The following is a 13,573-nucleotide window of genomic DNA, read 5'->3' on the forward strand; positions in this document are numbered from 1 at the left end:
CGAGGGTAGGGGCCTCGGCGTACGTGAGTTTCATGCGTGTGTGTTGCGTCGTGGGGGGCGGGGCCTGCCTGTAAATGTGAGCGTATGGCTGCGTCTCTGCATGTTTGTGTGTCCTGTGTGCCTCCCCCAAAATCTCAGTGCCTGAGAATGCATGCTTTCCACTCAGTGCCATGGAGGCCTGCCCATCGTTGACATGACCACAGCCCTCTGTCTTCCAGAGTGGCCACGGCATCGTGGGTCTCCAGGAGCCGCCGAAATAGGCCAAGAACTCCTTCTCTCCGACAGCCACTCCTTCTGATCAGAGCCAACCGCACCCACCTACACCACACTCGGGGCCGTGGATGGGATAGCCACCAAGTCACCGTGCCGCCCAAGGCCTCCACAGGATAGGGGGACCTGGAGGCAATACTCACTGCCTATGTCAAGCAGGAAACCATTCACATGAAAGCTCACACCATGCTGAACCTGGCTCCAGGGCACATCCAGCCTGTATTCAACCTGCGTCTCTGTGCCACGACAATCCAGAAGCCTCGTCCTGTCAGCTATGCCTACATGCCTGCACAGGGCAGGTGAGAAAGCCCAGCGGAGAATTGGATTAGGAGCCTCCATGAGCCAGGGCCAAACCCCACGGATGCCAGGGCACTCACGTCACCACCAACGGCCGAGATCCACATCGGGCAGGATTCGGGGCCCTGACCTTCAACGCAAAGTTCGAACGCTAAGCAGCCTGGTCCAAACATGTGTCCTCACGGACCGAGGCCCAGTCGCCCCACAGGGATCCTCAGACATTATGCACACAGGGCAAACACCGAGCTTCAGGGCAGACAGTCTCAAAGGATGTCCCCTTGGATGAAGCCACACCCCACCACCCTCAACCGAGGACCTCTTCTAGGCACTGTAACCCTACCACGGGCCTCACGGAGATTCAATGCCCTGTTCCCGTGGACCACAGGACGTCCTGAAGCCCAGGAGCTCTCCTGCGAAAGGAAACCTCGAATGGGCAAAATCAGCACGTGACGGTCCACCGCAGCCCACCCGGGATCTCAGCTAACGTGCGCCATGCCCCTGTACCAGCAGGGTTAAATCTCAACAAATGTCATGGGGAAGGGGGCCCTCTCGGCCAGATACGTGGCTCCCACCTAAAGGCACCCTTTCACCTTGCACGCTCATGCACCTGGAGGCAAAGGGGCTAGAGGGCATCTTGCCGTCAGGCATCTGGACCAAGCCTTGCACTGCCTCCCTGTGAAGTTCCCGGAAGACACCTTTCGGGAGCCTCTTGGACAAACCAGCAAGCCGACACTAGAGAGGTCTGCTGGCACCGCCCATCCACCTGGACCCCAGGAGCCTTCCTCCCTAGGCATCCATGGGCAGCCCCTCAGGAAATGCCGACCGGCCTCAGGAAGCCCAGGACAGCAGCAGGAGCCAAACGAGGACAGAGTGTTCTAGCAAAGCACACAAAACCACTCCAGCCCTAACCTCACCGTACACTTCCCTTCCAGTCTACACTGTCCGCCAACCCCCATGCTTGAAGGCAGCGCTGTGTCCTCAGCAAGCTCCGTGCTTCCGCCCTTGCCACCAACACTGGGGCAGTGGGTGCAGCAGGGAGCTGCCAAGGCTAGCATGGCAACCCGATCCCTCAGCCTGCTCCCGCCACCGGCCCGTCCCCGACCCCGACCCCCACCCCGACCCGACCCACAACCACTGTGCCCGACACAGTCCTCACCAAGACACAGGTCAGAAACACGCAGAAACACGCCTCAACGGTGGCTCCAGTAGCCAAACACCCACACCTCTTCTCTTTGGCTCTGACACATACATCAAGTCGGCCCACGGCCCAAATACGGCCAAGCTGCCCCAAACAAACTGACTCGTCCCACCTGCTCACGGGGCCTAGGCCAGTTCTGCACTCCCACGTCCAGGAGCAGCAGCGGAGCTGGCCCTTGCCACATCCCACCACGGCCACTCAAACTAGGACCTCTCATTCCAGCGTGCCTCAACTAATGCGTGCACACGACTGACCCTACGACAGCTCTCTAATGTTGGCACCGTGGGGGGTGTTGCACCAGTGTGAACAAGGGCAAGCTGGACCCCTCTCCTAACTATTCCCTAGCCCCCGGGGAGGCAACGTGCTGGACCTCAGTTTCGATGAGAACGACGGTAGTGAGTTCCCACTCATTTTGTTCAGATTTTCCAAGGAATGCATATGAGGGAGTCATCATCGATCCGAGCACGTGCTGGCATGCTGGACAACTCAACGTGGCAGGCTGGGTGGCTCCACAGAGGAGCCAGTGAGCTCGGAGACCTCCAGCAACCCCAGCAATTCAGAGCCAGCAAGCCACTGAGCAGCAGCAACGGTCAATCCTTTCTGGCCGCCTTTCGGGCAGTCAGAGAATATCCGAAAGCCAATGCCAGCGCTGGGGGTGGGGGAGGAGAGTGCGTACCGTCATCCTGAGCGATCCACGGGAAGGTTCAGCATCCTGGCGCCGACCCACTTCTTCGGGGACTCCCGGCCACCACCAGTCACCAGAAAACGGGAAGCTCTTCTTGTCTTGGCTGACGGCAAGCCTGCCCCGGCAACCCCACCTGGCAAGGGGACAGAAACCACGTGCACGCTTCAGACGTGGGCCCAACTTCTCAGCGAGCATGCCCCATGCCAATCAACCTTTAGCTCGGGGAAGCCCACTATCTGCTACCCACTCCCCTTTATCCCTTCAATACCAACCGATGCGTGTCTGAACGCACGAGGGTAGGGGCCTCGGCGTACGTGAGTTTCATGCGTGTGTGTTGCGTCGTGGGGGGCGGGGCCTGACTGTCCATGTGAGCGTATGGCTGCGTCTCTGCGTGTTTGTGTGTCCTGTGTGCCTCCCCCAAAATCTCAGTGCCTGAGAATGCATGCTTTCCACTCAGTGCCATGGAGGCCTGCCCATCGTTGACATGACCACAGCCCTCTGCCTTCCAGAGTGGCCATGGCATCGTGGGTCTCCAGGAGCCGCCGAAATAGGCCAAGAACTCCTTCTCTCCGACAGCCATTCCTTCTGATCAGAGCCAACCGCACCCACCTACACCACACTCGGGGCCGTGGATGGGATAGCCACCAAGTCACCGTGCCGCCCAAGGCCTCCACAGGATAGGGGGACCTGGAGGCAATACTCACTGCCTATGTCAAGCAGGAAACCATTCACATGAAAGCTCACACCATGCTGAACCTGGCTCCAGGGCACATCCAGCCTGTATTCAACCTGCGTCTCTGTGCCACGACAATCCAGAAGCCTCGTCCTGTCAGCTATGCCTACACGCCTGCACAGGGCAGGTGAGAAAGCCCAGCGGAGAATTGGATTAGGAGCCTCCATGAGCCAGGGCCAAACCCCACGGATGCCAGGGCACTCACGTCATCACCAACGGCCGAGATCCACATCGGGCAGGATTCGGGGCCCTGACCTTCAACGCAAAGTTCGAACGCTAAGCAGCCTGGTCCAAACATGTGTCCTCACGGACCGAGGCCCAGTCGCCCCACAGGGATCCTCAGACATTATGCACACAGGGCAAACACCGAGCTTCAGGGCAGACAGTCTCAAAGGATGTCCCCTTGGATGAAGCCACACCCCACCACCCTCAACCGAGGACCCCTTCTAGGCACTGTAACCCTACCACGGGCCTCACGGAGATTCAATGCCCTGTTCCCGTGGACCACAGGACGTCCTGAAGCCCAGGAGCTCTCCTGCGAAAGGAAACCTCGAATGGGGCAAAATCAGCACGTGACGGTCCACCGCAGCCCACCCGGGATCTCAGCTAACGTGCGCCATGCCCCTGTACCAGCAGGGTTAAATCTCAACAAATGTCACGGGGAAGGGGGCCCTCTCGGCCAGATACGTGGCTCCCACCTAAAGGCACCCTTTCACCTTGCACGCTCATGCACCTGGAGGCAAAGGGGCTAGAGGGCATCTTGCCGTCAGGCATCTGGACCAAGCCTTGCACTGCCTCCCTGTGAAGTTCCCGGAAGACACCTTTCGGGAGCCTCTTGGACAAACCAGCAAGCCGACACTAGAGAGGTCTGCTGGCACCGCCCATCCACCTGGACCCCAGGAGCCTTCCTCCCTAGGCATCCATGGGCAGCCCCTCAGGAAATGCCGACCGGCCTCAGGAAGCCCAGGACAGCAGCAGGAGCCAAACGAGGACAGAGTGTTCTAGCAAAGCACACAAAACCACTCCAGCCCTAACCTCACCGTACACTTCCCTTCCAGTCTACACTGTCCGCCAACCCCCATGCTTGAAGGCAGCGCTGTGTCCTCAGCAAGCTCCGTGCTTCCGCCCTTGCCACCAACACTGGGGCAGTGGGTGCAGCAGGGAGCTGCCAAGGCTAGCATGGCAACCCGATCCCTCAGCCTGCTCCCGACACCGGCCCGTCCCCAACCCCGACCCCCACGCCGACCCGACCCACAACCACTGTGCCCGCCACAGTCCTCACCAAGACGCAGGTCAGAAACACGCAGAAACACGCCTCAACGGTGGCTCCATTAGCCAAACACCCACACCTCTTCTCTTTGGCTCTGACACATACATCAAGTCGGCCCACGGCCCAAATACGGCCAAGCTGCCCCAAACAAACTGACTCGTCCCACCTGCTCACGGGGCCTAGGCCAGTTCTGCACTCCCACGTCCACGAGCAGCAGCGGAGCTGGCCCCTGCCACATCCCACCACGGCCACTCAAACTAGGACCTCTCATTCCAGCGTGCCTCAACTAATGCGTGCACACGACTGACCCTACGACAGCTCTCTAATGTTGGCACCGTGGGGGGTGTTGCACCAGTGTGAACAAGGGCAAGCTGGACCCCTCTCCTAACTATTCCCTAGCCCCCGGGGAGGCAACGTGCTGGACCTCAGTTTCGATGAGAACGACGGTAGTGAGTTCTCACTCATTTTGTTCAGATTTTCCAAGGAATGCATATGAGGGAGTCATCATCGATCCGAGCACGTGCTGGCATGCTGGACAACTCAACGTGGCAGGCTGGGTGGCTCCACAGAGGAGCCAGTGAGCTCGGAGACCTCCAGCAACCCCAGCAATCCAGAGCCAGCAAGCCACTGAGCAGCAGCAACGGTCAATCCTTTCTGGCTGCCTTTCGGGCAGTCAGAGAATATCCGAAAGCCAATGCCAGCGCTGGGGGTGGGGGAGGAGAGTGCGTACCGTCATCCTGAGCGATCCACGGGAAGGTTCAGCATCCTGGCGCCGACCCACTTCTTCGGGGACTCCCGGCCACCACCAGTCACCAGAAAACGGGAAGCTCTTCTTGTCTTGGCTGACGGCAAGCCTGCCCCGGCAACCCCACCTGGCAAGGGGACAGAAACCACGTGCACGCTTCAGACGTGGGCCCAAATTCTCAGCGAGCATGCCCCATGCCAATCAACCTTTAGCTCGGGGAAGCCCACTATCTGCTACCCACTCCCCTTTATCCCTTCAATACCAACCGATGCGTGTCTGAACGCACGAGGGTAGGGGCCTCGGCGTACGTGAGTTTCATGCGTGTGTGTTGCGTCGCGGGGGGTGGGGCCTGACTGTCCATGTGAGCGTATGGCTGCGTCTCTGCGTGTTTGTGTGTCCTGTGTGCCTCCCCCAAAATCTCAGTGCCTGAGAATGCATGCTTTCCACTCAGTGCCATGGAGGCCTGCCCATCGTTGACATGACCACAGCCCTCTGCCTTCCAGAGTGGCCATGGCATCGTGGGTCTCCAGGAGCCGCCGAAATAGGCCAAGAACTCCTTCTCTCCGACAGCCATTCCTTCTGATCAGAGCCAACCGCACCCACCTACACCACACTCGGGGCCGTGGATGGGATAGCCACCAAGTCACCGTGCCGCCCAAGGCCTCCACAGGATAGGGGGACCTGGAGGCAATACTCACTGCCTATGTCAAGCAGGAAACCATTCACATGAAAGCTCACACCATGCTGAACCTGGCTCCAGGGCACATCCAGCCTGTATTCAACCTGCGTCTCTGTGCCACGACAATCCAGAAGCCTCGTCCTGTCAGCTATGCCTACACGCCTGCACAGGGCAGGTGAGAAAGCCCAGCGGAGAATTGGATTAGGAGCCTCCATGAGCCAGGGCCAAACCCCACGGATGCCAGGGCACTCACGTCATCACCAACGGCCGAGATCCACATCGGGCAGGATTCGGGGCCCTGACCTTCAACGCAAAGTTCGAACGCTAAGCAGCCTGGTCCAAACATGTGTCCTCACGGACCGAGGCCCAGTCGCCCCACAGGGATCCTCAGACATTATGCACACAGGGCAAACACCGAGCTTCAGGGCAGACAGTCTCAAAGGATGTCCCCTTGGATGAAGCCACACCCCACCACCCTCAACCGAGGACCCCTTCTAGGCACTGTAACCCTACCACGGGCCTCACGGAGATTCAATGCCCTGTTCCCGTGGACCACAGGACGTCCTGAAGCCCAGGAGCTCTCCTGCGAAAGGAAACCTCGAATGGGGCAAAATCAGCACGTGACGGTCCACCGCAGCCCACCCGGGATCTCAGCTAACGTGCGCCATGCCCCTGTACCAGCAGGGTTAAATCTCAACAAATGTCACGGGGAAGGGGGCCCTCTCGGCCAGATACGTGGCTCCCACCTAAAGGCACCCTTTCACCTTGCACGCTCATGCACCTGGAGGCAAAGGGGCTAGAGGGCATCTTGCCGTCAGGCATCTGGACCAAGCCTTGCACTGCCTCCCTGTGAAGTTCCCGGAAGACACCTTTCGGGAGCCTCTTGGACAAACCAGCAAGCCGACACTAGAGAGGTCTGCTGGCACCGCCCATCCACCTGGACCCCAGGAGCCTTCCTCCCTAGGCATCCATGGGCAGCCCCTCAGGAAATGCCGACCGGCCTCAGGAAGCCCAGGACAGCAGCAGGAGCCAAACGAGGACAGAGTGTTCTAGCAAAGCACACAAAACCACTCCAGCCCTAACCTCACCGTACACTTCCCTTCCAGTCTACACTGTCCGCCAACCCCCATGCTTGAAGACAGCGCTGTGTCCTCAGCAAGCTCCGTGCTTCCGCCCTTGCCACCAACACTGGGGCAGTGGGTGCAGCAGGGAGCTGCCAAGGATAGCATGGCAACCCGATCCCTCAGCCTGCTCCCGCCACCGGCCCGTCCCCGACCCCGACCCCCACCCCGACCCGACCCACAACCACTGTGCCCGCCACAGTCCTCACCAAGACGCAGGTCAGAAACACGCAGAAACACGCCTCAACGGTGGCTCCAGTAGCCAAACACCCACACCTCTTCTCTTTGGCTCTGACACATACATCAAGTCGGCCCACGGCCCAAATACGGCCAAGCTGCCCCAAACAAACTGACTCGTCCCACCTGCTCACGGGGCCTAGGCCAGTTCTGCACTCCCACGTCCAGGAGCAGCAGCGGAGCTGGCCCTTGCCACATCCCACCACGGCCACTCAAACTAGGACCTCTCATTCCAGCGTGCCTCAACTAATGCGTGCACACGACTGACCCTACGACAGCTCTCTAATGTTGGCAACGTGGGGGGTGTTGCACCAGTGTGAACAAGGGCAAGCTGGACCCCTCTCCTAACTATTCCCTAGCCCCCGGGGAGGCAACGTGCTGGACCTCAGTTTCGATGAGAACGACGGTAGTGAGTTCTCACTCATTTTGTTCAGATTTTCCAAGGAATGCATATGAGGGAGTCATCATCGATCCGAGCACGTGCTGGCATGCTGGACAACTCAACGTGGCAGGCTGGGTGGCTCCACAGAGGAGCCAGTGAGCTCGGAGACCTCCAGCAACCCCAGCAATCCAGAGCCAGCAAGCCACTGAGCAGCAGCAACGGTCAATCCTTTCTGGCCGCCTTTCGGGCAGTCAGAGAATATCCGAAAGCCAATGCCAGCGCTGGGGGTGGGGGAGGAGAGTGCGTACCGTCATCCTGAGCGATCCACGGGAAGGTTCAGCATCCTGGCGCCGACCCACTTCTTCGGGGACTCCCGGCCACCACCAGTCACCAGAAAACGGGAAGCTCTTCTTGTCTTGGCTGACGGCAAGCCTGCCCCGGCAACCCCACCTGGCAAGGGGACAGAAACCAAGTGCACGCTTCAGACGTGGGCCCAACTTCTCAGCGAGCATGCCCCATGCCAATCAACCTTTAGCTCGGGGAAGCCCACTATCTGCTACCCACTCCGCTTTATCCCTTCAATACCAACCGATGCGTGTCTGAACGCACGAGGGTAGAGGCCTCGGCGTAGGTGAGTTTCATGCGTGTGTGTTGCGTCGTGGGGGGCGGGGCCTGACTGTCCATGTGAGTGTATGGCTGCGTCTCTGCGTGTTTGTGTGTCCTGTGTGCCTCCCCCAAAATCTCAGTGCCTGAGAATGCATGCTTTCCACTCAGTGCCATGGAGGCCTGCCCATCGTTGACATGACCACAGCCCTCTGCCTTCCAGAGTGGCCATGGCATCGTGGGTCTCCAGGAGCCGCTGAAATAGGCCAAGAACTCCTTCTCCCCGACAGCCATTCCTTCTGATCAGAGCCAACCGCACCCACCTACACCACACTCGGGGCCGTGGATGGGATAGCCACCAAGTCACCGTGCCGCCCAAGGCCTCCACAGGATAGGGGGACCTGGAGGCAATACTCACTGCCTATGTCAACCAGGAAACCATTGACATGAAAGCTCACACCATGCTGAACCTGGCTCCAGGGCACATCCAGCCTGTATTCAACCTGTGTCTCTGTGCCACGACAATCCAGAAGCCTCGTCCTGTCAGCTATGCCTACACGCCTGCCCAGGGCAGGTGAGAAAGCCCAGCGGAGAATTGGATTAGGAGCCTCCATGAGCCAGGGCCAAACCCCACGGATGACAGGGCGCTCACATCACCACCAACGGCCGAGATCCACATCGGGCAGGATTCGGGGCCCTGACCTTCAACGCAAAGTTCGAACGCTAAGCAGCCTGGTCCAAACATGTGTCCTCACGGACTGAGGCCCAGTCGCCCCACAGGGATCCTCAGACATTATGCACACAGGGCAAACACCGAGCTTCAGGGCAGACAGTCTCAAAGGATGTCCCCTTGGATGAAGCCACACCCCACCACCCTCAACCGAGGACCTCTTCTAGGCACTGTAACCCCACCACGGGCCTCACGGAGATTCAATGCCCTGTTCCCGTGGCCAACAGGTCGTCCTGAAGCCCAGGAGCTCTCCTGCGAAAGGAAACCTCGAATGGGGCAAAATCAGCACGTGACGGTCCACCGCAGCCCACCCGGGATCTCAGCTAACGTGCGCCATGCCCCTGTACCAGCAGGGTTAAATCTCAACAAATGTCACGGGGAAGGGGGCCCTCTCGGCCAGATACGTGGCTCCCACCTAAAGGCACCCTTTAACCTTGCACGCTCATGCACCTCGAGGCAAAGGGGCTAGAGGGCATCTTGCCGTCAGGCATCTGAACCAAGCCTTGCACTGCCTCCCTGTGAAGTTCCCGGAAGACACCTTTCGGGAGCCTCTTGGACAAACCAGCAAGCTGACACTAGAGAGGTCTGCTGGCACCGCCCATCCACCTGGACCCCAGGAGCCTTCCTCCCTAGGCATCCATGGGCAGCCCCTCAGGAAATGCCGACCGGCCTCAGGAAGCCCAGGACAGCAGCAGGAGCCAAACGAGGACAGAGTGTTCTAGCAAAGCACACAAAACCACTCCAGCCCTAACCTCACCGTACACTTCCCTTCCAGTCTACACTGTCCGCCAACCCCCATGCTTGAAGGCAGCGCTGTGTCCTCAGCAAGCTCCGTGCTTCCGCCCTTGCCACCAACACTGGGGCAGTGGGTGCAGCAGGGAGCTGCCAAGGCTAGCATGGCAACCCGATCCCTCAGCCTGCTCCCGACACCGGCCCGTCCCCGACCCCGACCCCCACCCCGACCCGACCCAAAACCACTGTGCCCGCCACAGTCCTCACCAAGACGCAGGTCAGAAACACGCAGAAACACGCCTCAACGGTGGCTCCAGTAGCCAAACACCCACACCTCTTCTCTTTGGCTCTGACACATACATCAAGTCGGCCCACGGCCCAAATACGGCCAAGCTGCCCCAAACAAACTGACTCGTCCCACCTGCTCACGGGGCCTAGGCCAGTTCTGCACTCCCACGTCCAGGAGCAGCAGGGGAGCTGGCCCCTGCCACATCCCACCACGGCCACTCAAACTAGGACCTCTCATTCCAGCGTGCCTCAACTAATGCGTGCACACGACTGACCCTACGACAGCTCTCTAATGTTGGCACCGTGGGGGGTGTTGCACCAGTGTGAACAAGGGCAAGCTGGACCCCTCTCCTAACTATTCCCTAGCCCCCGGGGAGGCAACGTGCTGGACCTCAGTTTCGATGAGAACGACGGTAGTGAGTTCTCACTCATTTTGTTCAGATTTTCCAAGGAATGCATATGAGGGAGTCATCATCGATCCGAGCACGTGCTGGCATGCTGGACAACTCAACGTGGCAGGCTGGGTGGCTCCACAGAGGAGCCAGTGAGCTCGGAGACCTCCAGCAACCCCAGCAATCCAGAGCCAGCAAGCCACTGAGCAGCAGCAACGGTCAATCCTTTCTGGCCGCCTTTCGGGCAGTCAGAGAATATCCGAAAGCCAATGCCAGCGCTGGGGGTGGGGGAGGAGAGTGCGTACCGTCATCCTGAGCGATCCACGGGAAGGTTCAGCATCCTGGCGCCGACCCACTTCTTCGGGGACTCCCGGCCACCACCAGTCACCAGAAAACGGGAAGCTCTTCTTGTCTTGGCTGACGGCAAGCCTGCCCCGGCAACCCCACCTGGCAAGGGGACAGAAACCACGTGCACGATTCAGACGTGGGCCCAACTTCTCAGCGAGCATGCCCCATGCCAATCAACCTTTAGCTCGGGGAAGCCCACTATCTGCTACCCACTCCCCTTTATCCCTTCAATACCAACCGATGCATGTCTGAACGCACGAGGGTAGGGGCCTCGGCGTACGTGAGTTTCATGCGTGTGTGTTGCGTCACGGGGGGCGGGGCCTGACTGTCCATTTGAGCGTATGGCTGCGTCTCTGCGTGTTTGTGTGTCCTGTGTGCCTCCCCCAAAATCTCAGTGCCTGAGAATGCATGCTTTCCACTCAGTGCCATGGAGGCCTGCCCATCGTTGACATGACCACAGCCCTCTGCCTTCCAGAGTGGCCATGGCATCGTGGGTCTCCAGGAGCCGCTGAAATAGGCCAAGAACTCCTTCTCTCCGACAGCCATTCCTTCTGATCAGAGCCAACCGCACCCACCTACACCACACTCGGGGCCGTGGATGGGATAGCCACCAAGTCACCGTGCCGCCCAAGGCCTCCACAGGATAGGGGGACCTGGAGGCAATACTCACTGCCTATGTCAACCAGGAAACCATTGACATGAAAGCTCACACCATGCTGAACCTGGCTCCAGGGCACATCCAGCCTGTATTCAACCTGTGTCTCTGTGCCACGACAATCCAGAAGCCTCGTCCTGTCAGCTATGCCTACACGCCTGCACAGGGCAGGTGAGAAAGCCCAGCGGAGAATTGGATTAGGAGCCTCCATGAGCCAGGGCCAAACCCCACGGATGCCAGGGCACTCACGTCACCACCAACGGCCGAGATCCACATCGGGCAGGATTCGGGGCCCTGACCTTCAACGCAAAGTTCGAACGCTAAGCAGCCTGGTCCAAACATGTGTCCTCACGGACCGAGGCCCAGTCGCCCCACAGGGATCCTCAGACATTATGCACACAGGGCAAACACCGAGCTTCAGGGCAGACAGTCTCAAAGGATGTCCCCTTGGATGAAGCCACACCCCACCACCCTCAACCGAGGACCTCTTCTAGGCACTGTAACCCCACCACGGGCCTCACGGAGATTCAATGCCCTGTTCCCGTGGACCACAGGACGTCCTGAAGCCCAGGAGCTCTCCTGCGAAAGGAAACCTCGAATGGGGCAAAATCAGCACGTGACGGTCCACCGCAGCCCACCCGGGATCTCAGCTAACGTGCGCCATGCCCCTGTACCAGCAGGGTTAAATCTCAACAAATGTCACGGGGAAGGGGGCCCTCTCGGCCAGATACGTGGCTCCCACCTAAAGGCACCCTTTCACCTTGCACGCTCATGCACCTGGAGGCAAAGGGGCTAGAGGGCATCTTGCCGTCAGGCATCTGGACCAAGCCTTGCACTGCCTCCCTGTGAAGTTTCCGGAAGACAACTTTCGGGAGCCTCGGACAAACCAGCAAGCCGACACTAGAGAGGTCTGCTGGCACCGCCCATCCACCTGGACCCCAGGAGCCTTCCTCCCTAGGCATCCATGGGCAGCCCCTCAGGAAATGCCGACCGGCCTCAGGAAGCCCAGGACAGCAGCAGGAGCCAAACGAGGACAGAGTGTTCTAGCAAAGCACACAAAACCACTCCAGCCCTAACCTCACCGTACACTTCCCTTCCAGTCTACACTGTCCGCCAACCCCCATGCTTGAAGGCAGCGCTGTGTCCTCAGCAAGCTCCGTGCTTCCGCCCTTGCCACCAACACTGGGGCAGTGGGTGCAGCAGGGAGCTGCCAAGGCTAGCATGGCAACCCGATCCCTCAGCCTGCTTCCGCCACCGGCCCGTCCCCGAACCCGACCCCCACCCCGACCCGACCCACAGCCACTGTGCCCGCCACAGTCCTCACCAAGATGCAGGTCAGAAACACGCAGAAACACGCCTCAACGGTGGCTCCAGTAGCCAAACACCCACACCTCTTCTCTTTGGCTCTGACACATACATCATGTCGGCCCTCGGCCCAAAGACGGCCAAGCTGCCCCAAACAAACTGACTCGTCCCACCTGCTCACGGGGCCTAGGCCAGTTCTGCACTCCCACGTCCACGAGCAGCAGCGGAGCTGGCCCCTGCCACATCCCACCACGGCCACTCAAACTAGGACCTCTCATTCCAGCGTGCCTCAACTAATGCGTGCACACGACTGACCCTACGACAGCTCTCTAATGTTGGCACCGTGGGGGGTGTTGCACCAGTGTGAACAAGGGCAAGCTGGACCCCTCTCCTAACTATTCCCTAGCCCCCGGGGAGGCAACGTGCTGGACCTCAGTTTCGATGAGAACGACGGTAGTGAGTTCTCACTCATTTTGTTCAGATTTTCCAAGGAATGCATATGAGGGAGTCATCATCGATCCGAGCACGTGCTGGCATGCTGGACAACTCAACGTGGCAGGCTGGGTGGCTCCACAGAGGAGCCAGTGAGCTCGGAGACCTCCAGCAACCCCAGCAATCCAGAGCCAGCAAGCCACTGAGCAGCAGCAACGGTCAATCCTTTCTGGCCACCTTTCGGGCAGTCAGAGAATATCCGAAAGCCAATGCCAGCGCTGGGGGTGGGGGAGGAGAGTGCGTACCGTCATCCTGAGCGATCCACGGGAAGGTTCAGCATCCTGGCGCCGACCCACTTCTTCGGGGACTCCCGGCCACCACCAGTCACCAGAAAACGGGAAGCTCTTCTTGTCTTGGCTGACGGCAAGCCTGCCCCGGCAACCCCACCTGGCAAGGGGACAGAAACCACGT

General features: G+C 59.6%; 5 non-coding genes across 5 annotated transcripts; all 5 read right to left on the reverse strand.

Moving 5' to 3' along the window:
* Window positions 1-2,131: 2,131 nt before the first annotated feature.
* LOC135319625 (small nucleolar RNA SNORD116) lies at window positions 2,132-2,225 on the reverse strand. The gene has a single exon (XR_010378425.1). It is a non-coding gene; the product is annotated as a small nucleolar RNA SNORD116 (small nucleolar RNA).
* A 2,648-nt stretch (window positions 2,226-4,873) lies between these two features.
* Window positions 4,874-4,967, reverse strand: LOC135319608 (small nucleolar RNA SNORD116). Its single transcript, XR_010378408.1, has one exon. It is a non-coding gene; the product is annotated as a small nucleolar RNA SNORD116 (small nucleolar RNA).
* Window positions 4,968-7,615: 2,648 nt separating this feature from the next.
* Window positions 7,616-7,709, reverse strand: LOC135319609 (small nucleolar RNA SNORD116). The gene has a single exon (XR_010378409.1). It is a non-coding gene; the product is annotated as a small nucleolar RNA SNORD116 (small nucleolar RNA).
* A 2,648-nt stretch (window positions 7,710-10,357) lies between these two features.
* Window positions 10,358-10,451, reverse strand: LOC135319610 (small nucleolar RNA SNORD116). The gene has a single exon (XR_010378410.1). It is a non-coding gene; the product is annotated as a small nucleolar RNA SNORD116 (small nucleolar RNA).
* A 2,646-nt stretch (window positions 10,452-13,097) lies between these two features.
* Window positions 13,098-13,191, reverse strand: LOC135319611 (small nucleolar RNA SNORD116). The gene has a single exon (XR_010378411.1). It is a non-coding gene; the product is annotated as a small nucleolar RNA SNORD116 (small nucleolar RNA).
* Window positions 13,192-13,573: the final 382 nt, after the last annotated feature.

Source organism: Camelus dromedarius, chromosome 29, assembly GCF_036321535.1.
Source record: "Camelus dromedarius isolate mCamDro1 chromosome 29, mCamDro1.pat, whole genome shotgun sequence".
In the NCBI taxonomy this organism is placed as follows: Eukaryota; Metazoa; Chordata; class Mammalia; order Artiodactyla; family Camelidae; genus Camelus; species Camelus dromedarius.